The sequence below is a fragment of the Pan paniscus genome, chromosome 9 (assembly GCF_029289425.2).
Source record: "Pan paniscus chromosome 9, NHGRI_mPanPan1-v2.0_pri, whole genome shotgun sequence".
Taxonomy (NCBI): domain Eukaryota; kingdom Metazoa; phylum Chordata; class Mammalia; order Primates; family Hominidae; genus Pan; species Pan paniscus.
In genome coordinates, this window is record NC_073258.2 from 49,028,302 (window position 1) to 49,056,169 (window position 27,868).

General features: G+C 42.3%; 1 protein-coding gene across 6 annotated transcripts in view; it reads right to left on the reverse strand.

Moving 5' to 3' along the window:
- CKAP5 (cytoskeleton associated protein 5) overlaps positions 1 to 23,902 on the reverse strand; it is a 102,551-nt gene extending 78,649 nt beyond the window's left edge. For 2 of the 6 annotated variants that reach the window (XM_008968128.5, XM_034932489.3), the window contains exon 1: positions 23,812 to 23,902. The gene's annotated coding sequence lies outside the window, so the exon portion shown is untranslated. The other 4 variants (XM_055093656.2, XM_034932492.3, XM_055093655.2 and 1 more) reach the window with 2 other exon arrangements.
- Positions 23,903 to 27,868: the final 3,966 nt, after the last annotated feature.

The window sequence follows — 27,868 nt, forward strand, 5'->3', positions numbered from 1 at the left end:
ACTCCATCTCAAAAAAATAAAGTCACTCAAAAAATATAAATATAAATATATTCCAGTCTGGGCAACATTGTGGAACCCCATCTATACTAAAAACACAAAAATTAGCCAGGCATAGTGGTGTGTGCCTGTAGTCCCAGCTACTCGGGAAGCTGAGGTGGGAGGACTGCTTGAGCCCAAGAGACAGAAGTTGCAGTGAGCTGTGATCATGCCACTACACTCCAGCATGGGCAACAGAGCAAGACCCTGTCTCAAAAAAACCAAAAATTTGTTTTCTAAAAAATGATGCTTTTATATTTTCCCAAATGAGAACTTCTTAGATATAAAACGAAGCTAGAATAAAACTGAATTGCTGAGCTAAATGGCCTTTTAAAAGGCCAAGAAAAAAGTTTTGGAAAAAGTCATACTTTCACCTAGAATTACTTATAGAAAATAACCAATATGGGGGTCGGGTGTGGTGGCTGACGCCCGTAATCCCAGCAGTCTGGGAGGCCGAGCCGGGCGGATCACGAGGTCAGGATCGAGACCATCCTGGCTAACACGGTGAAATCCCATCTCTACTAAAAACACAAAAAATTAGCCGGGCTTGGTGGCTGGGGCCTGCAGTCCCAGCCACTCTAGAGGCTGAGATAGGAGAATGGCGTGAACCCGAGAGGCGGAGCTTGCAGTGAGCCGAGATCGCACTGCACTCCAGCCTGGGCGACAGACTCCGTCTCAAAAAAAAAAAAAAAAAAAGAAAAGAAAAGAAAAGAATCAATATGTAAAAATGTTGATGATGCCAAGCTCCCTAATTCTAGCAAACATGACTAGTCAATGTTTATATAAACAAGTACAAAATTAAATCCCTGAATGAACCTTTATACATATTCTTTATGTAAACCATGTTTTTAAGTGAGGTTTAAAGTCAACATCCATTTAATAACTTTATGCTACCTATCTTCTTTTTTTTTGAGACAGCGTCTTGCTCTGTCGTCCAGGCTGGAGTGCAATGAACACGATCTTGGCTTGCTGCAACCTCTGCCTCCTGGGCTCAAGCGATCCTTCCACCTCTGCCTCCTGAGTAGCTAGGAGTTGCTGGGACTGCAGGTGTGCACCACCATGCTCGGCTAATTTGGAAATTTTTTGTAGAGACAAGGTCTCGTTATATTGCCCAGACTGGTCTCGAACTCCTGGGCTCAAGTGATCCCACTGATCGTGAGCCACCGCACCCACCCCTATGCTATCTATCTAGACAACACCTTTTTCTTATTATAAAAGTAATGTGTGTAAACTGCAGAAAATTTAGTAACTACAGAAAAAAATCTAAGTATTAAAATACAATTTTACCACCACCTAATAGCCATGATGAACACTAAAGTACGTATCCACCTGACTCCTTCCAGTTTTTTTTCAATACACATGTAGTAATATAAATCATATGAAAAAGACAGGCATAATCCCCTTATAACATTTTTGTTATATGATCACAAACATTTTCCCAGATTTGAGAATATGATGTTTAAAGTCTACATAGCACTCCATTTTACAAATGTACCATAATTACCAACCCTACCATTGGACATTTAAATTGTTTCCAATTTTTCTTTTTCATTTTTGAGACAGGGTCTCACTCTGTCACCCAGGCTGGAGTGCAGTGGTGTGATCACAGCTCATTGCAATCTTGACGTCCTGGGCTCAAGTGATCCTCCCAACCTCCGCCTCCCGGGTTCAAGTGATTCTTTTAACTTAGCCTCCCAAGGAGCTGGGACTACAGGCGCATGTCACCATGCCCAACTAATTTTTTAGTTTTTTGTAGAGATGGGGTCTTACTATGTTGCCCAGGCTGGCCGATTTTTCAATATTATTAATAACATAGAAGAGGTCCTCCGCAATTCTCCATCCCTAGTTCTGGCCTGACATAAAATATGTTTTCAATAAATATTTGTTTATTGAATATATACTCTGGTAATATCTATTCTGAATCAGGCATGGTGCAAAGTACTTTTTAAACATGCTAATTCACTTTGTACTGACATCAACTACGTGAAGGAAAGATATTCTCATTTTACACACTAGCTTCACAAATATTAAGTAACCCGCCAAAACAACAAAACTGGTAAGCAATGAAATTAAACTAAGATTCATAGTCTATGCTTCTTCCTTTACATTTTGTTCCCTCCCATGGCAAAGAAGAAAATGTCCCAGAGAAAGATGGAATTGTAAAAGTTTATTAGGATATGTGGAACTTTCATTAAGATTTTTCTTCAAAATCCCTAGGATTGCCATGAAACAGCAGCAGTGTAATTTAAAGGAGTCAGGAGAATCTGCAGGAACTCAAATACACCAATGATGGGAGACGGAATAGTTTAACAGTCTGGAAAACAGTATGGCATTATCAGATACACATGCCCTACCACCCAGCAACTCCATTCCTAGGTGTATAGCCTAGAAACTGATGCAAATTACACCAGAAGACCTATATAGGGATAGTCATAGCAATGTTGTTCATAGTAGTCAAAAGCTGGAAACAGTTCACATGTTCATCAAACTGTGCTTTTCAAACTCAGGACCAGTCTTCCCCCTACCACCCCCACCAACTGAATACTAGTATGTCTGTAAAATACAATAAAAATTATTATACCTCTGTATTTTTTAAGTTGAATGCCAAATGGTCCAGCTGCTGTGAATGCAAAATGGTCTAGCTGCTGTGTAAAACCATTTGGAAGTTTCTCAAAAAGTTAAAAGTATCATATAGGGATGAGCAGACTGATCTGGATTTTATAAACAGATATAAGAACCAAGTTTTTGCTACACAGTAGAGTTTGATGCCTAAAGAGCAAATAAAATTGCCAACAAAGAGAAGCATTAAGAAGATTAATTTGAACTATACATAATGCTTGCTGTGGTTTATTTGATCTAGTCCCTAGTAAAGACACATATTCAGAAATTTCAATTATTCAGAGCTCTCAGATTTTATCCCAGTCTAAAACTGAGGCAAAGACAAGGAGGTCAGCTAAAGTAAGTATGTTTTACAGACATATTATAATCATATACCGCTGATCTAAAAATGTCTTCCTAAGAGCTCAAATACCATATAGTCCATGCTATTGCTGAAAAGGTTTAGGCGTAATTGCTTATTTTTAGACGAGAGGTTAAGAAATGTTTTCAAGGTTATACATGAAGGCAGAACTTAGAATAAATTCCAAATTGTCTGATTTTTCAGTTTAGTGTTCAAATAAATAACAAATTTCCTATTAAATATGCACTATATCCCATCATAAAAGAGACCCCAAAATCTGTGCATTTTCTCATTAACCAACCAGTTAAAAGGGACAGAGAGATTAAGTCATAAGCAATACTAGAGCTGGGCCTAGAACCTATGTCTCCTACTTCTCAGTCTGTCTCTCTTCCCTACAACCCATGGGCCCAAGTGTGGTGTCTTTTTAGTTTAAATTCCTGTATTTTGATAGTCTATAAGAGTAATTACAGAGCTACTGTACAGATTATTTTCTCTTCTACTTAGAGAAAAACCACTGGCAGTACGACTATTTTATGGCAAATTCCCAAGCTCTTGACCTACAAAAGCTCTTCACTATCACAATACAAGAGATCTGAATTTGATTACCATTCCTGGACTCTCACCTCTGGCTAAGGAGATGCTATTGCAGAAGCACAGAATGATTTTAACAGAAGTTTGAGAAAAACTTCTGCTCCATCAAAAAGCAACCCATTTGAATGACCACTGAGTGCGATGATAGGCTCATAAAAAAAAAAAGAAATTATTTTTTAAAAAAAGCAATGCATACACATGCCCAGAAATCTACTCAAACCATGTCTAGGAAGGACAACTGGATTAAAGAAACACAACAACTATGTAACTGTCATAGAAAACTTAAGATTTTTATTACTTAACCAAAATCTGACAAAATCCCATCTCTGAGTAGCAGGTGGCAAAAATGACAACACTTTCCCTCAAATTAAAAAAAAACCTCACTGTCTCCAGGTATTTCCCATTAACAAGGACAAGTGTTATCCTCTTGCCGGAGTATTCTGCATTACCAGGCGGCCAGAAATCTGAACAGTTTTCTAGCAGATTATCTCAAACTTCGGTGTGTTTGCTTTCCTAATCTTGGGACAGTGGCGTCCCACAAATTCCTTCAGAGATGGAGAGGGGTAAAGAGCTGTCTCTTTCACATTGTGCTCTTTCTATCAGGAGGAAAGGTTAACTGGACTCTTCCTAAGAGATGATCACTGTCAACATATCCAAAAGGGGTACGGGATACCACCAACACAGGCCTCTGGAGAGACAGCTAAACCTGGCTGTGAATTAGGACAACTTGGAGTTACTGCTCGACTGTACCAAGGTAGCTGAAAACCTAATGCTTACTCATCCCAAAGCTACCAAGGTCTTCAAATACCAGGGTAAGGATCCAAGGCCCAGAGAGAGAGATTCAGCTCCACCCATTCAGCTCAAATGGGTTATACTCTGGTAAAAGCAACCCTCTCCTCACCCCAAGTAAGAACCAGGTGGGGGCAAAGCCAGGTCGTGGGCACTGCTCACCCACTGCATGCCCAAACAAGCACCCTACGGCTGCTGTCACCACCCAGAAGTAGAGCAGATACCCTGGCTTTAGCTCACTGCAGCCGGCATTGTTTACGCTCTTTCGCCGCCTTAGCCTCTGATAGGCCAGGAAAGTCCCCAGTACTGTCCACTAGGACTTGCAGCACGGTCGCGGGATGCTTGCCCTTTGCCCGTGGTTTGACACTTACGCTCCCCGGGCAGGGAGAGGTCAGGGAAGCTAAGGTCCGAACAGGATCAGCAGGAATACCCGGCAGGCGGCGGCGGCAGCATTGGTGCTGCGGACCGCTGGGAAACGCCTCCTCCGAGGGCGGGGCCCGGAGCGCCACTGTCAGAGTGCCCGCCCCACCCTCAGCTCCCCTCTCCGCACACTCTGAAAGCTTAAAGGGGCCGCAGTGTATCTTCGCCCAGAGGTTTGCAGGCCTCAGGCGCTGCTTCCAGGTCATAGGCTTTCCCAGGCAAGAGGCAAATGATGGACCAACTAGGAAGACTACTGCAGATGGGTGGACCTCTTTTTTTGGTAGTATTACACGTAATATTCCAGAAACAAAGGAGATGACCAGTTCCCACTATCACAATCCTAATCCCTCCTCCAAGGGTGAAAAAAATTACTGCAGGTAACAGCCAAAGCATCAAGGTAGATACATAGCCCCTCATCATATGTAAGCTGCTTACTTCATTAACCTCCTTTGGACTCGAGCAGTTCTTCAAATGGCAACTCAAAGGCCTGGAAAAGATCCTACAATGCTCCACCTCACCTTTTCACGGAATTTGTTCTTTACAAAACTGGAGGAATCCTGGACAATGATACAAGATGGGCAGGAAGGTAATAGAAGGTGAAATAGAAAAATACCAGCCTGGGCAACAAAGTGAGACCCCATCTCTACAAAAAATAAAAAATTAGCTGGGCATGGTGGTACAAGACTAGTCCCAGCTACTCCGGAGGCTGAGGTGGGAGGATCCTGAGCCCAGGACTAGGCTGCAGTGAGCCAGATTGCACCACAGCACTCCACCCTGAACAACTAACCAAAACCCTACCTCTATAAAAGAAAAAAAGAAAAATAACCTTCCCCATCTTGTGTGTAAAATGTGATCTTTCAAAAATTGACCTAAAAGTCAGCGTAAATAAATGTACAAGTCTATGTAAGTAATCTTGCATGCCAATACAATTGTAATGTGCAATCATGTAATTTAATATGAAGAGTTCTTAAGAAAATTGTAGTAGAAACGGCATTAATATTTCAAGGAGTTAAGTCCTAGTCTCTGAGATCTCCAAAGGTTAGCAACTAGTTTTAATTTTCTTTTTGTAGGAGGAGTTTGTCCTGAATCCTAGTTTACAAGGTTTGACTGCATTTTGTGTCTCCCATCATACCAACAGGAAAGATATGTGCTTTTTTTAAGTCCATATTACTCCACCTAATTTAGATGAATCAACACACCTCCTTAAAGCCTTGGGCCATCATCAGATCAGTACAGGAATCAATGTAGTAAGCTTAAAGACCATTTGTAAGTAACCCAATTTCTCCTATCCACAACAGGAATAAAGCAGAAATTTAAGAATCCAAAGAACAGTTATGAAGATTGCTCCACCAGGGAGCAGACTCAGGTTACTCTTATTCTGAAGGTTTTAGAGAACCCTAAGCTAAAGTTGCCAAGTATCTTTTCCTTACTTGGGTGGGGGCGGGGTAGATAAATAAAGTTGCCAAGTAAAAAATGGATTCAGATTAAAATAGTCTGATTTTTGAACTGCCAAGACAGTCTCATTCTACAATGCATTTAACTGTAAAGAATACCTCTGAATTAGGTAATTAAGACCTTCGTTCATTATATTCCCATCAAGTTTAACTGTTCTGAGAGTAATGGTTTGCAGATCAGCCTTTCTCATCAGATTGTGAGTTCCTCAAGGGCAAGGGCTGGAATGTATCTTAATTATCTTTTTCTCCCAATGTGTGATACAAAATAAGTACCCAACAAATATTTATTACAAGAGGTATGACCAACATTTTCTGTTACATAGCATTCTAGTGACATAGGACTTCAGTTAACTGCAATAAACATAGTACAATGAGTGTATGTGTGTATGCACACACAAATGGATAATACCCTGTGCTGTGCTTATGAGCGAATTAAACATTTTAAAAATTAGAGAAAAAAATCTACTAACAGTCACAAAAAAAGCCAAATACTGTATGATCCCACTTTTATGAGGTATGCAGTCAAATTCATGAATTCATAGAACCAGAAAGCAGAATGGTAGTAAACAAAGATGGGGTGGGGGTGTGGCTTGGGAGGGGGATAAGAGAAATATTTAGATACAGAGTTTCAGATTAGCAAGATGAGAAAGTTCTGGAGATCGGTTTCATAACGATGTGAATATACTTAACACTATTGAACTGTACACTTAAAAATGGTTAAGATGGTAAATTTTATACTATTGTTTTTTACCATACACAAAAAATGAGACATTCGTCTATACAAAAATTGCTTTGCAAATATTTAAAGAAAACAAAAGATGATATGGAAGACAGAAGTAAATATATAAATACAGTTGACCCTTGAACAACATGGATTTGAACTGCACAGGTTGACTTGCATGTGAATTTTCTTCTGCCCCTGTCACCCTAAAGACAGCAAGACCAACCCCTCCTCTTCCTCAGCCTATTCGACATGAGGATGATGACAAGGATGAAGACCTTTATGATGATCCACTTCCATTTAATGAATAGTAAATATATTTTCTACTTACTGGGCAATAAAGTGAGACCCTGTCTCTAAAAATAAATACAAAAAATTATCTGGGCCTGGTGGCACATGCCTGTTAGTCCCAGCTACTCGGGAGGCTAAGGTAGAAGGATTGCCTGAGCCCAGAAAGAGTGAGCCAAGAGGGGACCACAACACTCCACCCTGAACGATGGAGCGAGAAAAAATATTTTTCCTCCTTCTGATTTTCTTAACATTTTCTTTTCTCTAGCTTACTTTACTGTAAGAATACAATATATAATACATATACAAAATATGTGTTAAACAATTATGTTATCAATAAGGCTTCTGGTCAACAGTAGGCTATTAGTAAAGTTTTGGGGGAGTCTAAAGTTATATGTGAAGTTCCCACTGCACAGGGGGATCCCTAACGTTGGCATTGCTCAAGGGTCAAATGTGCCAATGTGGAAGAAATCCATTAAGTTTTAAGAAGAAATTTGCAAGACAGTATATGAAGTCTAATTCCTTTTTTGTATGTGTGTGTGTGTGTGTGTGTGTGTGTGTGTGTGTGTGTGTCTATCTCACATACACATTTACATATGCATTTGTGTAGGCTGATAATGACCCCTAAAGAAATCACGTTGTAATCCCTGGGACTTGTAAATGTTACTTTATTTGGAAAAAGGGTCTTTGCAGATGTGATTAAATTAAGGATCTTGAGATGGGGGGATTACCTTGGATTATCTGGGTGGGTAAAGGCAATCACATATATCATTATGGGCAAGACAGAGGGAGATTTGACCCAATGGAGAAAGTGATATGAAGAGGGATCAGAGAAAGATTAGAATAGAGTAGGCCGGGCACGGTGGCTCACGCCTGCAATCCCAGAACTTTGGGAGTCCAAGGCGGGCAGATCACAAGGTCAGGAGGTCGAAACCATCCTGGCTAACACGGTGAAACCCCGTCTCTATTAAAATACAAAAAATTAGCCAGGCGTGGTGGCAGGCACCTGTAGTCCCAGCTACTCGGGAGGCTGAGGCAAGAGAATGGCATGAACCTGGGAGGCGGAGCTTGCAGTGAGCCGAGATGGCACCACCGCACTCCAGCCTGGGCAACAGAGCAAGACTCCGTCTCAAAAATAAAAAATAAAAAAAAGATTAGAATAAAGTATTGAAAGATGGCCACAGGCCTAGGAGTGCCAGCAGCCACCAGAAGCTGGAAAAGGCAAGGAACTGATTCTTTCCTAGGGGCTCTGGAGGGAGTGTGGCCCTGCTGACTGACACCCTGATGTAGGTCCATAAGACTCATTTTGGATTTCTGGCCTCCATACTGTGAGAGAATAAATCCTGTTTTTTTAAGCCACCAAGTTTGTGGTCATTTGTTACAGCAGCCATAGAAAACTAGGACATCATTGTACATGTTTGAATGCACATAAACATTTTCTGGAAGGATCTATAGAAAATTATTAACCACAGGCCGGGGTGGTGGCTCTTGCCTGTAATCCCAGCACTTTGGGAGGCCAAGGTGGGGGCGGATCACGAGGTCAGGAGATCGAGACCATCCTGGCTAACACGATGAAACCATGTATCTACTAAAAATACAAAAAAATTAGCCAGGCATGGTGGCGAGTGCCTGTAGTCCCAGCTACTCGGGAGGCTGAGGCAGGAGAATGGCGTGAATCCGGGAGGCGGAGCTTGCAGTGAGCCGAGATCGCGTCACTGCACTCCAGGCTGGGCAACAAAGCGAGAATCAGTCTCAAAAAAGAAAAAAATTGTTAACCATGGCTACTTCTGAGAGTGTGTCTAAGGGTTAAGCAAAGAAATTTTTTTGAAAAAACTTTTACTTTGAACTTTAATACCCATCCATGCCTTCTGATTTTTAATAATGAGCTTCAGCATCTTTTATAATAACGTTTTTGTATTTTTTATATTATTAAATTTTTTTCATTTACTTTTTCTTTATTTAACTCCCGCTTAGATGATAAATAATGCTTTTAAAAGCTTTAAAACTTTAAAATTCCCACTCAGAGGCTTGAAGTTGGATCATCTGCCTATACTCATCCCATAGGCTACACTTCACTCTCTCTCTTAACATTTTTTGTATACATGATATCTCCTTTGAAAGAAGGAACTGAGTCTTATTCATTATCCCAGCATTGCATAGTGCTTTGTGCTCTAGTGTAAAATTTCTAAAATGGCACCATTTCATCAAGTCACAGAAGTCTTTTTGTTTTTTGTTTTTTGAGACAGGGTATTGCTCCATTGCCCAGGCTAGGGTATGGTGGTGCAATAACTGCTCACTCTAGCCTCAACCTCCCAGCCTCATGTGAGCCTCCTGCCTCAGCCTCCTGAGTAGCTAGGACTACTGGGGCATGCACCACCACATCTGTCTAATTTTTAAATTTTTTTGTAGAGACAGGGTCTCACTATGTGGCCCAGGCTGGTCTCGAACTCCCAGGCTCAAGCAGTCCTCCTGCCTCAGCCTCCCAAAGAGTTGATATTACACTTGCGAGCCACCCCACCCAGTCAGAAGTCTTAAATATACAATAAACTTATCCTTTTTTTTTTTTTTTTTTTTTGAGACAGGATCTTGCTTTGTTACTGAGGCTGGCGTGCAGTAGCAGGAACATGGCTCACTGCAGCCTCGACTTCCTGGGCTCTGGCAAAACTTCTGCCTCAGCATCTCATGTGGCTGGGACCACAGGTGTTTGCCACCATGCCCAACTAACTTTTTTACTTTTTGTAGAGATGGGGTCTCACCACTTGCCCAGGCTGGTTTTGAACTCCTGGACTCAAGTGAATTGCCTGCCTCAGCCTCCCAAAGTGCTGGGATTACAGGCATGAACCACTGCGCCTGGTCTTATAAAGAAAATTTTGTAGAATGTGTATTTCAAATGTGTTGAGAAAACAATATATATTTAATAAAATTCTGAAGTAAACCCTTTTCAAAGTGAAAAAAATCACTCAGTAATATTATTTTGAAATTTTCTAAGATTTTTGCCACTGTTTTCCTAGTTACTTTTTTATTATAAGATCCACTAAAAGAGGGTAATTTCATTTTTAGAATCTTTCACTTTGGCAAAGCCATGGCAGTAAAACAGTTGCTTGAAAGAAATCTTACTGTAGAAAGCTCTACTCTAGATTAAATTTAGTGCAAACCTGGAGTCACGTTGAGCTCTGGAGGTAGACAGATTAAGTTGTAAACCTTGCTCTGCCACAAACCAGCTGATCCTCAGTTTTATCAATCATCATAACAATACCATCTTCACGTTGCTCCCTATTTAACACACACTTCTTGAACACGTATTATGTGCCAGGCACTATCCTAAGCACTTCACATGTATTTACTCATTTAATCCTTAAAACCTTGAAGTTGATATTATTATCCCTATTTAATAATGAGGCAATTGAGGCAAACAGAGTAACTTGCCTAACATGACTCATCTAATCATTGTTGTAAAGATTAAATGAGATTTTGCCTTTTACATGTTAAGAATTCCCTCCATAGCCAGGTGTAGTGGCATGCGCCTGTAGTCTCAGTTACTCAAGAGGCTGAGGTGGGAGGACTGCTTGAACCCAGGAGGTTGAAACTATAGTAAGCCATGATTGAGCCACTGCACTGTGGCCTGGGTGACACAGCAAGAGTTTATCTCAAAAAAAAAAATTTTTTTTTCCCACAAATATTCACATTATTCTCCTGTCCTGACAATTGTGCTTGTCAGATAGTGTGAGGCTATTCGGTGTTAGATGCTCATCTAGATGCTGAGTATAGGCTGTGCACCACAATAGCCCTGAGGCAAAGTACAATAAGAGAGTATGACGGAGGAATCTAATCTAGACTGGTGCAGCAGGGTTCAGGGAAGGTCTCCCTGTGAAAGTGATACTCAGGCTGAAAACTAAATGAAATTAATAGGGATTGTCCAAGCAAAGGCAAAAAGTAGGGACAACAGAGAATGTTTCAGGCATGTGTGTGGATCTCTAAAAGATGTAGGCAAGAGTAAAGAACAAAAATATGACCCATGTGGCCAAATAAGAGAAAGGCTGATTGGAAAGGGTCAAATTAAACAAATCCAATGGATTTTATGCAAGTAAGTTGTAGTATTAACAGATTTCATGGCAAATACCAAGCACTCAGTAAACCACAGCTATCATTACTATATTATTGTTATTATTATTAAATCTTTTTTTTTTTGAGACGGAGTCTGGCTCTGTCACCCAGGCTGGAGTGCACTGGCGGATCTCGGCTCACTGCAAGCTCTGCCTCCCGGGTTCACGCCATTCTCCTGCCTCAGCCTCCCAAGTAGCTGGGACTACAGGCGTCTGCCACCATGCCCGGCTAATTTTTGTATTTTTAGTAAAGACGGGGTTTCACCGTGTTAGCCAGGATGGTCTCGATCTCCTGACCTTGTGATCCGCCCGCCTCGTCCTCCCAAACTGCTGGGATTACAGGTGTGAGCCACTGGGCCCAGCTAAGTAGTAGTATTAACAGATTTCATGGCAAATACCAAGCACTCAGTAAACCACAGCTATCATTACTATATTATTATTATATTATTATTATTATCATCATCATTATTGAGATGGAGTTTTGCTCTTGTTGCCCAGGCTGGAGTGCAATGGCACAATCTTGGCTCACTGCAACCTCTGCCTCCTGGGTTCAAGTGATTTTCCTGCCTCAGCCTCCTGAGTAGCTGGGATTACAGGCGTGTGCCACCACGTCCAGCTAATTTTGATATTATTAGTAGAGATGGTGTTTCACCATGTTGGCCAGGCTGGTCTTGAAAGCCTAACCTCAGGTGATCCACCCAGCTTGGCCTTTTACTATATCATTATAAGCATCATCCCAGTGTCATTGAGAGACTTTAGGTTGATTTCAGACTTAAACAAACCTATATTTCAGTCCTTTGATGTAAGAGTGGGCTAACTTGGCCTGGTGCGGTGGCTCACATTTGTAATCCCAGCACTTTGGGAGGCCAAGACGGGCAGATCACTTGAGATCAGGAGTTCAAAACCAGCCTGGCCAACATAGCGAAACCCTATCTCTACTAAAAATACAAAAATTAGCCAGGCATGGTGGTACATGCCTGCAGTCCCAGCTACTGAGAAGACTGAGGCAGGAGAAACGCTTGAACCTGGGAGGCGGTGGTTGCAGTGAGCTGAGATTGCACCACCGCACTCCAGCCTGGGCAACAAGAGCAAAACTCCATCTCAAAAAAAAAAAAAAAAAAAGAGAAGCCTAAGTCGGGTTACAGCCCTTAGGACCAAGTAAGGCAAGTCCTCTCTGGTCTAAAACAAACTGCTTCTCTGGGTGTACAAGCAATCTATTCCTTTTTATCCTATAGAAAGCAGATTCACTATTAAAAAATTATATGCTATTTGGTGATATTCAAGGGGACTATCCATAGGTTTGGAGGAATCTCCCATATTAAACATTGCTCAAAATTTGTAGGCAGCCCTCTAAAGCATAAAAATATTTTTATGTACTGGATAGAGATTTTTCTTTTCTTTTTTAGACAGGGTCTCACTCTGTCGTCTGGGCTGGAATACAGTGGCACAAACATGGCTCACTGCTGCCTCCACCTCCCAGGCCCAAGTAATCCTCCCACCTCTGCCTCCCAAGTAGCTGGGCCACAGGCATGCACCACCACTCCCAGCTAATTTTTTTTTTTTTTTCCCTAGAGATGAGGTCTGTCTATGTTGCTCAGGCTGGCTTTATATTTTACAGCTTTCGTTTCGCGACCTTTATGATCAAGCTAACACTTCTAGTTATCTTGTAGCAGTGCCTTCTTTCTAATTTAGCAATTGACTTAAAGAACCAAGCAGGCTGAAATTGTGCATAGAAGAGTGAATAGAATCTGTTTGAGAGAAGTCAATAAAATAAAATATCAACTAAAAAAATAAAAATAAAGTATAAATGAATAATCATCCACCATTATCCTTTAAAATACATATATATATTACCTGGCTGTTTTGGCTGAGAAGGCCTAGAAACACTGACACCCCACTAGCAAGGAGCAGACGGCAGAGTATCCAGATCTCGGTTTCTAAATACCAAGCAAAAGGAACCAGAAATCTTTGGAGAAATGTCTAATTCTAGGGTTAGGGCAGAGAAAATAAAAGATGAGCCTGGAGCATATTAAAGTACCAGAAAATAAGAAAGTGTTCAAAAAGAAAAAAAAATTAAAAAGATGGGGGCATGTCAAAGGGACACAGGAGCCAACCAAAAAGAGCTCCCAACAGTCAAAGCTGGAATTATTCGAGGGAAAAAAATAGATTATAAAATCTCAAAGTACAGAATAAATATACATAAGCCAATACACACTCACACATACACACTAGTCCATAAGATACAAACAGTGGAATAAAGAAATAAATGGGTGAAAAGAGACAAATCTTCCTTACAAAATTCCAAATATATGTAGATACCCTTAACTCCGGGAAGTGGAATTTAATCCCTTCACCCACTTTGGGGGTGGGCTAGACCTGGCTACTCATTTTCAGAAGAATAGCTATAGAAAGGGAAAAATACTAACTTTAATACTTAACCTAGCAAACACTAACTTAACCAAGTGATCAAGGTTAATATCACTAATGATGTCACATGGATATCACAAAACCCCTGATATGATATGGTATTCTAAGGTATTCTTTCCAAAAACACGTAATTCTTGACTAATCATGAGAAAAATATCAGACAAAGACAAAGAGAAGGGCAGTCTACAAAACAACTGACTAGTACTCCTCAAAATGGTCAAGGTCATGAAAACAAGGAAGGACTGAGAAATTGCCAAAGACCAGAGAAGGCTAATAGAGATGACCATGAAGTGCAATATGTTACCCTGAATTGGATCCTGAAACAGAATGGGGACATGAATAGAAAAACTGTTGAAACACAAACAGAATCTGGAGTTTGTTTAAACGATGTTAATAACAGGGCACACTGGGTGACAGGTATGCAGGAATCCTACACATCATCTTTGCAACTTTTCTGTTGGAACAATCTATAATTATTCCAAAATAAAGTTAATTTTTAAAAAGTTTCCTCTTAAAAAACTAACATTTATTTTCAAAAAAGGTAATGTCATGAAAACCAATAATTTTAAAAAGTGAGAACACTAGGTCAGGCACAGTGGCTCACACCTATAATCCTAGCATTTCAGGAGGCTGAGATGGGAGGATTGCTTGAGGCCAGGAGTTTGAGACCAGCCTGGTCAACACAGTGAGACCCCATCTCTTTAAAATAATAATAATAATAAAGTGGGGACACTACATACCTACCAGAAGGGCTAAAATCCAAAAACCCGATAGAACTAAGTGCTGTTAAGAACGTGGAGCAAGAGGAACTCTCATTCATTGCTAATAGGAATGCAAAATGGTACAGCCACTCTGGAATAGAGTTTGGCAGTTTCTTACAAAACTATAACTAGTCTTACCATATGATCCAGCAATCTGCTTCTAGGTATTTATCCAGCTGAATTAAAAATTTATGTCAGCTGGGCACAGTGGGTTGTACTGTTAATCCCAGCACTTTTGGGAGGCCAAGGCAGGAGTTCGAGACTTTTATGACATAAAGAGTGAACTTTAATGTATGCAAATTTTAAAAAGTCATTTAGGAGACTGGGAGATTGCAGAAAAGAATGAAGACTATGACAAGGGAATCTATATTACAGATGTGTGAAACAACTTCACCAAAGGGGGTGGGAAAAAGGTTCTGACCTAAGTAGCTTTGGTAATGAGTGGAGTCTGAAAGATTAAGGGCAAAAGGAACTGCACAGAAGTATGTACTCTAGTTGATAAAGTTTTTTTCATGGAGTATGGGTTAGCAATTCTGATACTGCTATCCATGTATGTATATCCATATATAATGGAACTGGACAATTAAATAAATGGATGGTGGAAATTAGGTTTTTCACTATTGTGAATGGAAATTCAAAGATCAGCAAGGGGAGGAGGCTAGAATGATCTATGTGATAATGGATCAGAATTGGAGACACCAGTAGGAACTCATGTTTTCCCCCCCGCCCATACTACTGAAAGTGATCTATGGAACTCGTTTAACTTAATATAGACACAGATGGCTACATAGAGAAATATTTATAGATATGTCTATATACATGGGGTTAGCATACATTCATATATTTCTTTGCTCTAACAGTTGAAAGGACCTAAAAGAAATGACACCCCAGTAGCAAAGAGAACACTCAGTACCCAGGTCTTGTTTCTAACAGCATTCTCCAATAAAGGAACCAGGGCACCTTGGGGAAATGGCTGATTCTAGCACTGGGACAAGAAATACACAAGATGAGCCTGGAACATTTCCAGATAGTAAGGAAGTACTCAAAGATCAATACAAATACACGCACACACACACACACACACACACGTATGTTAAAGGAATACAGGAAGCTCCCAAAGGACAAAGCTGGAACAACCTGAACAACAAAATAAAGTAATATTGGAGTGTAACCTCAAATATAAAATAAATATACTTGAGTCCACACTATTATCAGTAAATACTTGACTAAACTAATAAATGGGAAAGGAGAGACAAGAATTTCAAATAAATTAGGTAGGTACTCCACCCTAAGATCAAGGAACTCCCCATTCCTTAAGTGTGGGCTGCAAACAGTGACTTCCCTTCAAAGAATACAGTATAGAAAAGGAGGGGAAAAAAAAGTAAATTCACTGTAGAAACCTCACAAACACTATTTCAGGTCAATATGAACAGTCAAGGTCAATATTAACAGTCATAAATCATGTTGATAGCATGTACCCTTGATATGATGTGATGAAAATGGCACTTTACCTCTGTGGTCTTCCTGCCCAAAACCTGTAACTCCAATCTAATGAGAAAAACATCAGACAAATTCCAATAGAAGGACATCTTACAATGTATTTGACTAGTACCTCTCAAAACAGATTAAAATTTTTTTTAAAAATTCAGATGTATAATTTTTCTAGCTTTCTTAAAGACTTTCTGAACTAGTCTAAAATAATTTTAAGACTAATTGAGACTGTTAAGAAACTGCTTACACCCAAAGACACAGGAACAAGCCTGGTGCAGTGGCTCACACCAGTAATCCCAGCACTTTGGATGCTGGAGCGAGAGGATTGTTTGAGGCCAGGAGTTCAAGACCAGCTTAGGCAACATACTGAGACTGTGTCTCCACAAAAAGAAAAAAATGACGGCCAGACACGGCGGCTCACGCCTGTAATCCTAGCACTTTAGCACTTTGGGAGGCCGAGGCAGGCAGATCACTTGAGTCCAGGAGTTCAAGACCATTCTGGGCAACATAGTGATACCTTGCCTCTTCAAAAAAAAAAAAAAAATTAGCTGGGTGTGGTGGCACTCGCCTGTAGTCCCAGCCACTAGAGGCTGAGGTGAGAGGATCCCTTGAGCCCGGGAGGTGAAGGTTGCAGTAAGCAGAGATCAGGCCACCACACTCCAGCCTAGGAGACAGGGTGGGACCCCATCTCAAAAAAAAAAAAAAAAAAAAAAAAAAAAAAAATTGCTGAGCCACCATTGTCGCAACATTTTTAGAATATAAAAATAAATAAAGACACAGAAACACAGCCAACTGAATAGTCAGATACTGTTTTTATCACTTTTTTGTTCAGAGAAGATGATGCCAGTTTTGGCCAATTTTGTTCAACAAATATTTTTGACCACCTAGTTTGTTGCAGGCATTGTTGAGTCACTGAGGTAACCTCAAAGGAAAAAAAAAATCTATGTTCTGCTTTCATTTTTATGAGAAAATCTAACAATATATAGACAAACAATAAACAATTACATAACAATATATGCTATGAAGTAAATAAGGAAAAGTGAAGTAAAAGTGACCAAGAGGGCTCCTCTAATTGAGAGCTCAGAAAAGTGTCTCTTTAAGGAGATGACATTTAAGTTGAAGCCTGAGAGTGCCAGTAATACAGGCTGGGGGTAGGGGTAGAGTGAAGTGAGAAGTTCCAGAACAGAATGCAAAGACGGAAAAGAATAAGCATAATGTGTTGGAGTTATACACATCAAGTAGGTAGAGTAACTGCCCTGATAGAAATGAGCTAAGTAATGTATTCTAAACTCCAGAGGCAAGAACAAGAAAATCATTTAAAAACCTTAAAACTCTCCAACACTGACTACCAAGAATCCTAATTAGATTAAGAACTCAATTTTTATGCGTCCCTTTAGCTACCCACCGCCACCACTGTCACAGTTGTCCATTTCCCATATGGTAAATGCCATCTTTCCTCTAAAAACTATCATGCCTGTCATTCATATTTCATCACATCTCCGATAGAAGTACTTTTTTAAAAGGGGCTGGGGGAATTCTACCCAGAAATTGCTCCTGAATTCTCCTACAGATCCCTACTTCACCTAGTACAACCATAGGTTAAGAGCAAAGGCCCTGGAGACAGACTGACTTGGGTTTGAATTCAGATTCTATCACTTAGTTCTATGATTTTGAGCATGTTGCACAGCCTTTTAAAGACTCAGTTTCCTCATCTGTAAAACATTGTGAGGATAAAAAAAGATAAAATGTAGCGGGGCATGTTGGCTCATGCTTGTAATCCCAGCACTTTGGGAGGGTAAGGAGGGCAGATTGCTTAAGCCCAGGAGTTTGAGACCAGCCTGGGTAACATGGCAAAACACCATCTCTACAAAAAATACAAAAATTAGCATGTGCCTGTAGGCCCACCTACTTGGGAGGCTGAGGTGGGAGGACAGATTGAGCCCAGGAGGTTGAGTCTACAGTGAGCCATGATCACACCACTACACTCCAGCCTGGGCGACAGAGCGAGATCCTGTCTCAAAAAAATTAATTAATTAATTAATTAATTAAACAAAATGTGGGACCCAGTAGGCATTCAATACATGTTACCTACTGCTAGTAAAAGTATCTGGGCATGTATTTTATTCAAGGACCAGAGCTGAGCCCAGAGGGATTACAGAAACTATAATTTGCTACAGTAAATTGTTTGAGAGATAAAACTGTCAAACTCCCTTAGGTCAGGGCCTTTGTCTTTTTCTGGTTCACCAGTGTATTCCCTGAATCTAGAACAATGTGTGACAGACATTAAGCATCAATCTCAATATCTGTTCAATGAATTAATAAGACCCCATTAAAGGAGCATAAGAGAGCCTGGCTTTACCTTAACATACTCATTCCCTGTCAAAATTTTTAACACTTATCCTAAGGCACTGTTAAAGATGTTTATTATTTTTAATTGCTTACCAAAAACCTAGAACAGTGTTCATAATATTAAGGTACTCAAATTTATTGCAATTAAAACTTTGCTGCTGGAGAAGCTGAGAGCTGAACACATGGTGGCCCCTGGAGCGTGGTGTGCCCAGAGAGGGCATAGAAGCTCCATGCCTCTTCCCCTATACCTCACCCTATATAGCTCTTTGTATCCTTTGCAATATCCTTTATAATAAACTGGCTGGAAAATGTGTTTTCCTGAGTTCTATGAACAGGTCTAGCAAATTAATCAAACCCAAGGCGGGGAATGGGGGGCGGTGTTAGGAATGCCCATTTTTATAGTCAGCCTACAGAAGCACAGGTAAAAAAAAACCTGGGGCTTCAGACTGGCATCTGAGTTGGGGGCAGTCTTCTGGGACTAAACCCTCAACCTGTGGGATCTGACACTACCTCCAGATAGAGAGTGTCAGAATTGGCCAGGTGAGGTGGCTCATGCCTGTAATCCCAGCACTTTGGGAGGCTGAGGCGGGCGGATCACTTGAGGCCAGGAGTTCAAGACCAGCCTGGCCAAAATGGAGAAACCCCGTCTCTACTAAAAATACAAAAAATTAGATGGGTGTTGTGGTGTGTTCTTGTAATCCCAGCTACTCGGGAGGCTGAGGAAGGAGAATCTCTTGAACCCGGGAGACAGAGGTTGCAGTCAGCCAAGACTGCGCCACCGCACTCCAGCCTGGGCGACAGAGCAATTCTGTCTCAAAAAAAAAAAAAAAAAAAAAAAAGGTATCAGAATTGAACTGAATTAGAGGACACACAGCTAGTGTCCACTGCTGAAGAACTACTTGCTTGGTGTGTGGGGAAAAAAATCTCACACATCTGAGGTCACAGAAGTTTTCTGTATTGTGAGAGTATAAGATAAACTTATTAAAGTTTCTTATTCTATATTCTCAGAATTGGCATCAGAATTGGGATTTGCTAGAATGACTTGGCTCACAGACACATATGGTTTGGGAAAAAAAAGGATAAAAGGATAGGGATGAAGAACTTTGATTCTTAGGTGGCCAAGTGGTCACCCATGGTAAAGAGCTGAAGCTGTGCTGTCATCAATTACTAAAGGTAAAAGTTATCCATGGAATCCAGAGATGGATCCAACTGCCTGGGAGTTGGTTCACAGGATGCACAAGGAAATGCAAACTAGTATTAAAAAGTGATATGCTGGCTCGGCACGGTGGCTCACGCCTGTAATCCCAGCACTTTGGGAGGCCAAGGCAGGAGGATCACGAGGTTAGGAGATTAAGACCATCTGGCTAACAGTGAAACTCCATCTCTACTAAAAATACAAAAAATTTAGCCGGGTGCTGTGATCCCAGCTACTCAGGAGGCTGAGGCAGGAGAATCGCTTGAGCCTGGGAGGCAGAGGTTGCAGTGAGCCGAGATCGTGCCATTGCACTCCAGCCCTGGAGAAAGAGTAAGACTTTGGCTCAAAAAAAAAAAAAAAAAAAAGCGAAATGTTAAATCCCTTGGTTATTGTTATCTGTAACAGCTAAAATGAAATTAAAAGAGAGTGGTGGGTTGGACCTTCCTGCTAGACCAAGCTCAGCTTTCAGTGAGTGTGAGAGCTTAGGCCACTAGCCTCAAAGCTGTCCCTCAAGGGAAAAATGTATGCCAGGACAACAGAAAGTGCTTCTAAGACCTCTGGTAACGAAGAAGGTGGTCTGCAAAAATCAAAGAACTATTGAAACCAGGGGGTACAATGTGAAGGAATTGTTTCACTTTGTACATTAGTATCATAAGCTTCCTGAAGGGGACAGTCTGATTCCACCCATAAATGCCAAGTGGAACACCCCAGATCCAGATAGAGCCACTGATATGCTTCATATGCAAGCCATGTGAAACTGGCTTTATGATGACTAGGATATTTACCCTCTGAATATGCCCACTACCCAGTCATGGTAAATGCTGTGGTTAAGGGTGACCCCTTAATGTGGATAACCTTACTGTTGCAAAATCAAAAGACAGTTCGAGAAGCCTTATCAAATGTGCTGTCTCAGTTTCCTCTCGTGGGTCTTACAGATGCTAATAAAACCATTAGGTTAAGAGAATGGTGAGACAGAGGGCAAATGGATTCATCCCGGAAGGTGGAAATTTTTAAATGGTTATTAAGAAGTAAGGTAGCAGGGTGTTGGCTCATGCCTATAATCCCAGCACTTTGGGAGGCCAAGACAGGATGATCACTTGAGCCCAGGAGTTCAAGACTAGCCTGGGAGCCAAAGGGAGACCCTGCTGGTCTCCCACCATTAAGGGGTTCCAAACAAGTTTGCTATATTTACCCCAGTTTGGAGAAATTGTAAGTCAGGAGGCAGATTACAATGAGAAATCTGATCTGAAATTGTGGAAACAATAGGTAGATGAGTCAAGATAAAGACTGGCAAATGGGCAAGGGTCTCTTGGCTCAACCATCTGCTGGGGACCCCAAGCCTTCTGTATATAAGTAGGTAAAATGGTCAGGGAGTGGCAAAAAGAAATTCCTGGGACTCCTTCATATGGAAGCCCCAGGTACGGTAGTACCAAGAGCCATTGGTGAAGCCCCGAACAGGGCTACAGTTAGATTGAGAAGGCCAGGCGTAGTGGTTCACGCCTGTAATCCCAGCATTTTGGGGGGCCGAGACAAAAGGATCCCTTGAGCCCAGGAGTTCAAGACCAGCCTGGGCAACAAGGCGAAACCCCATCGCTACAAAAACTAAAAAAATTTGCCAGGCATGGTGATGCACGTCTGCAGTCCCAGCTACTGGAAGGCTGAGATGGGAGGATCACCTGAGCCCTGAAGGTGGAGGCTGCAGTGAGCCATAATAGCAGCACTGCACTCCAGGGCGAAAGAGTGAGATCTGATTGAAAAAAAAAAAAAAAAATTGAGAGAACACAAAGATATAAGTGTTGACAGAATTATGAAAGTTGGAAGCTGTGTCTCCTATATGTAAATGTTTTATTAGGAATGGATATTATGTCTAGCTGGGGAACACTTCCCCTACCTAGTATTGCAAAAACAAAACCTGTTGATAAAGTCCTAATAGAAGCTACAGTTAGAAAAGTGAGGGTTAGCCAGATGTGGTGGCTCACACCTGTAATCCCAACACTTTGGGAAGCTGAGGCGGGTGGATCATTTGAGGTCAGGAGTTCGAGACCAGCCTGGCCAACATAGTGAAACCCTGTCTCTACTAAAAATACAAAAAATTAGCTGGGCATTGTGGTGCACACAAGAAGTCCCAGCTACTTGGGAGGCTGAGGTGGCAGAATCGCTTGAACCCAGGAGGCAGAGGTTGCAGTCAGCCAAGATCGCACCACTGCACTCTAGCCTGGGCGAAAGAGCAAGACTCTGTCTTAAAAAAAAAAAAAAAAAAAAGAAAGTGAGGGTTGATGGAATTAAGATAAAAGTTTACAGGAGAGTTGGTATATTCAAACACACTTCATATGAGAGCATAAGAGCTCCACACCCTTCTCCCATACCTACAAGCCCTACGCCTCTCTTCATCTGTATGCTTTGTAGCATCCTTTACAATAAACCGTAAAGGTAAAAAACAAACAAACAAAGAAAAAAAAGCCACCAAAAAAATAGGTGTTGCTAAAACTGAGCTGTCAGTTGTAGAAGACTGCGATGGAATTACCACACCCACTGTTCATAATTCAAACATAATTCAAAACTGATCAAGACTTTAAAGTAATGGAGAATAAAGTAAAAGGCATGTTAATTGTTATGGAATACCTTTGCTTGCCATTGCCTCAGTGAACAGCCTTTAAAAAAATTTTTTTTCTTTTTTTTGAGACAGAGGGTCGCTCTGTCACCCAGGCTGGAGTGCAATGGCGGGATCTTGGCTCACTGCAACCTCTGTCTCCCGGGTTCAAATGATTCTCTTGCCTCGGCCTCCCGAGTAGCTAGGATTACAGGTGCCCGCCATCACGCCCAGCCATTTTTTGTATTTTTAGTAGAGAGAGAGACGGGGTTTCACCATGTTGGCCCGACTGGTCTCAAACCCCTGACCTCGTGATCCGCCCGCCTCGGCCTCCCAAAGTGTTGGGATTACAGACGTCAGCCACCGCGCCCAGCCTAAAATCTTATTTAAAAAATTTTTTACGTGAGTTTACCAACTAGATTTAACTTATGGTTGCAAAATAAATTGATTTCACCTTTATCTATATCATTAAATTTGGTAAAAGCATTACAGTTTGTCCAGTCACTTCAGAGAAGTCAAAGTCTTCTACAATTTCTTAAAGTTTCAAAAGATTCTTAGCTTAATTTATTGGCTCTTTAGGTCAAAAGAAGGACTCTTCAGGGTGATGAAAATGGAGGAAGGAGCTCACCATTCTAAAAATGAGTTTTCAATTACTATAATTATGCATAAGACAGGCAGCATTTCTGGGCCAAGATTTGATGCCTTGGTCCCATGAGAATTAAATTAGAGCCACGCATAAATTTGGGGCAAGTTCTGCAAAAACCACTTCAACCTCTATTGATGCTGAATGAAAAACTCATTGTTAAGATTCATCAACACGAATATATTTTCCAACACACACTAGCCACTCTGGCAACAACCCTTTCATCATTTTCTATCCAAGAAACAGAACGGAATGCATTTCAATCCTGCTCAACAATTACCACGATTACAAGTAGAGGGAAGAGCTCAAAGTAAGAATCTAGTTCACCGAGCCCGACCTTAAAGTAGCAAGGCCCAACCCACACTGCTGGCTATTGTATTGGTTCCCCCACGCCTCCATGGCTGGAAGGACACCTGAACGCTCCCGACACGTTGAGAGAGAGAAAGCCAGTCGTTAAGGGCGGGGTGGTGGATGATCGGAATCGTTCACATCGCAGCAAGCCAGCAGGGACACAGGTGTGCGGCCAGGCCCCGGTGCCGCTGTCCTTGCTCCAGGGCGACAAGGCCCTTCGCAACCACCACAGCCCTCGTAGGCGCTTACTTATTCATTCACTTGACAATTACGCGAGAGGCACTCTAGCAGGGCCGGCTCTCGGGGCCCCCGCCCTAGTCTTGGTAAATCGCTGCCGCCAGGCGCGGCCCTGCACCGCCCGCGCCCCGCGGACGCTGCCACCCGCGCCACGCTGCGGCGCGCTCTGGCCACCTGGAGCCCAACCCCGGCCTCCGCCGCACACGAGCGCCCACGCCCCCGGCCCTGCCCGCCGCAGGTCCCCCGGCCTCCGCCTCGCTTCGCCGCCTCAGACCTGCCGGGTTCGTGGGGCAAGGGGGGCGCGCGTCTGGAGACCTCCAGCCGCCCAGGATTCAGGGGCTCCTCTGCGCGCGCGATGCCTGCACTCGAGGGCCTCGCGGGTGGGGCAGGCCCACCGACCACTCACCTCAGCTGGGTCAGAACCAAGCGGCCTGCTCTAAGCCGTTTGAAACCGCTTGGGCCGCCGCACACCCCGCAGTGTCCTCGTTCTTTATTGGTCCTCGACGGACCGCCCATCGGACTTTTATTGGTCCATTTGAAAGGCCTGTGGGCACGCGCCGCCCGCAGCCTTAAAGGGGCCGCGCGCAGCCGTGTTTCCCTCTGGACCAGACGCCGCCTGCACGGGTGGGGAGGCTGGTCGCTGCCGGGGGCAAGTCTGCCGACTCCAGAAAGAAAGGCGAAAGATGTGTGTAGACCTGGGCATCCCTGGTCGTCAGCATGTTTGCTTTATTTAATTACAGATGTTCAGGCTGCTGTCAACACCTGACAATTTTTTTTGGTCATTTCATTCCCTAGAGATTGTGAAGCTAAGTGCTGTGAGGGAAACCAGAGGCAGCTGAGATGTCGTGGAAGTAACAGCGAATGAAGCCAGGATGCTGGATTCTGACCTTGGAACTGTTCTGAGTAAATCACTTTTCTCAGTAAATCTTCTGGAGTTGTTTCCTTATCTGTAAAATGGGATAACGATGTTTCCCTTACAATTTAATGGAGGAGTTAATATAACTAATAGAATGTCTGAGAAAAGCCTTTGTGAACTGTAACGCATCCTGCAAATGCTTAATATTCCCTTATAAAAACGAGAGGCTTGGTTAACATGATCTCCAGAATTTTAGCTTAGCTCTACATTCAGTGTTTCTGTGAATGAGTTCAGGTCCTTACTTCCAAGGAATTTGTAATCTACAGTGGTTGGAGGAATATAACATACAGACTAGTCACTAAAATTCAAAGCAGTGTAATAACTGTATAAATGAAAAGCTATAAATGCTTAGAGACAGGAGAAATTTGATGGGGGAGGATCTGTGAGGAAGATGAATTTTTAACCTAGGATTTAAAGAATGTGTAGATTCCCAACAGGCTAAAAGATGGAGAGAGGATGGATAAAAGTAAATGAAACAATTACATGTTTTTTCATTGTCAAGTTGGCAGAGATGAAAAAGTTCAACAGCCTTTGGTTGGTCAAGATTTGGAAAAACAGGCTGGGTGCAATGGCTTATGCCTGTAATCCTAGCGCTTTGGGAGGCCGAGGCAGGAGGATTGCTTGAGGCCAGGAGTTCAAGACCAACCTGGGTCTTGCTATCAAGACCCCATCTCTGTTTTTAAAAATATAAAGAGATTTGGAAAAACGGACACTCAAAGTCAATATTGGTAAGAGTATAATTGGTACAAACCTTTAGGAGGACAATTTGACAGTTACTAAAATGTACATAATCTAGTTCTGGCCCAGTAATCCACTATGAGGAATTTATCGTACAGATCTGTGCAAGTATGCAAAGAAAAATGTACAAGGATGTTTACTGCAATACTGCTTTTTTTTTTTTTTTTTTTTTGAGACAGTCTCGCTCTGTCGCCCAGGCTGGAGTGCAGTGGCGCAATCTCAGCTCACTGCAACCTCCGCCTCCCGTGTTCAAGCGATTCTCCTGCCTCAGCCTCCCGAGTAGCTGGGACTACAGGCACGTGCCATCACACCTGGCTAATTTTTTGTAGTTTTAGTAGAGACGGAGTTGCACTGTGTTAGCCAGGCTGGTCTTGATCTGCTGACCTCGTGATCCTCCCGCCTGGGCCTCCCAAAGTGCTGGGATTACAGGCGTGAGCCACTGCACCCGGCTTTTTTTTTTTTTTCTGACAGAGTCTCTCTCATGTCACCCGGGCTGTAGTGCAATGGCGTGATCTCGGCTCACTGCAACCTCCACCTCCCGGGTTCAAGCAATTCTCCTGCCTCAGGCTCCCAAGTAGCTGGGATTACAGGCACCTGCCACCACGCCCGGCTAATTATTTTTTATTGTATTTTTAATAGAGATGGGGTTTCACCATGTTGGTCAGGCTGGTTTCAAACTCCTGACTTCAGGTGATCCGCCTGCCTCAGCCTCCCAAAGTGCTGAGATTACAGGCGTAAGCCACCGTGCCTGGCCCTTTTTTTTTTTCTTTTTTTTTTTTTTGAGATGAAGTCTCGCTCTCTCGCCCAGGCTGGAGTGCGATGGCACCATCTCAGCTCACTGCAACCTCCACCTCCCAGGATCAAGCGATTCTCCTATCTCAGCCTCCCAAGTGGCTGGGATTACAGGCATGTGCCACCAAGCCCAGCTAATTTTTTGTATTTTTGGTAGAGACAGGGTTTCACCTGTTGGCCAGGCTGGTCTTGAACTCCTGACCTCAAGTGATCCACCCGCCTCAGCCTCCCAAACTGTTGGGATTATAGCTGTGAGCCACTGTGCCCAGCCAGCACTGCTTAAGATAAAAATAAAATAAAATAAAAAAATAAATCTGGAGGCCAGGCATGGTGGCTCATGCCTGTAATCCCAGTGCTTTGGGAGGCTGAGGTGGAGGATTGCTGGAGTGTGGGAGGTCAAGGCTACAGTGAGCTATGATCACGCCACTGTACTCCAGCCTGCGTGACAGAGTGAGACGCTGTCTCTAAAAAAAATAAAAAATCTGGAAATTACATGTTCATCAACAGGGAACCTTTTACATAAATTATGACATATCCATTCAATAGAACACTATGAAACTGTTAAAAAGAATGTGGTTAATCTATGTGCTGGAACAGAAACATGCACAAATTTTATTAACTGAAAAAAAGGCAAGTTGCAGAACTTGTGGAATTATTTTATTATATATGGTTATAAACATATGTGTGTTTGAGGGCATGCCTGAAAATGGTTAGAACATTCCTGGAATTATAAGAAACTTAATAGGAGTGGGACTTGGGAGGGAAATGAATTTTTACTGTTGACGTGGTGTGTTTCTTTTTTCTTTCATAGAAGGAGCAGAGAGTAGTGGGGAAAGTGTGAGTCAGGGCGCAGAAACAGCAAAGTGCATCGTATGTATGGGACTGAACATGTGGGGTTGATTTTAGGACTGAAATTTTGTTGGGAAGTAGTGGAACACAAGATTGACACAGAAGGTTAGGAACAATTCTTTTTCTTTTTTTTTTTGAGACGGAGTCTCACCTGTCGCCCAGGCTGGAGTGCAGTGGCGTGATCTCAGCTCACTGCCACCTCCACCTCCTGGGTTCAAGCAATTCTCCTGCCTCAGCCTCCCAAGTAGTTGGGACTACAGGCACAAGCCGCCATACCTGGCTGATTTTTTTGTATTTTAGCAGAGATGGGGTTTCACCTTGTTGCCCAGGCTGGTCGCAAACTCCTGAGCTCAGGCCATCCGCCCGCCTCAGCCTCCCAAAGTGCTGGGATTACACATGTGAGCCACTGTGCCCAGCCAGGAATGATTCCTAAAGGATCTTGAATCCCAGGGTATGGAATTGGTACTTTATTTAAAGTAGATAATGGGGGGGCTATTAAAGGTACCTGAGCAAGAGAGTGGCAAAATCAGAGTTGTACTTTAGGAAAATTAATTAGCTTGATTGTCTAAAATGGTTTAGAGTTGGGAACCCAGCTAGGAGTCTGATATGAGGTGTTAGCAGTGGAGAGGATGAGAGCAGATTCAAGAAAGAATGAAAGATTTGGCAACTGACTAGATTAGGTGCAAAGGCAAGGGTGGGTCCCATTTAGGGAGGTGAGTCAAAGAGAATTCCAGGATTTGATTGCCCAGTGGAAGTAGGAAGTCAGGAGAAGCCAGTCTCAAGGGGAAGGTGAGGCATTTAGATTGCAACCTGTTTACTTTTAGGTACCAATGAGGCATTCTAATGGAATCATCTGAGTAGGCCTAGAAACTACACGATGGAAGCTGGAAGAATAGATGCAGAATCAATGATATAGATTTGGGAATCACATTGATAGAGTGAATGAGACCACAGATTGGGGGATTGGAGAGAGTGAAAGGATGGCCAATGAAGACAGATCCACATGTAGGAGAAGAAGCAAGGAATGAAAGCAATATGGTCATGGTAACCTTGGATAAATTGGTGAGGATATACAGAAATAGTTTTCTTCAGTCATTGGTCATTGGCATATTTACTTTATTTAAATATTACCAGAAATAAACTGAAGATTACATTTAAGGAGAGGGTG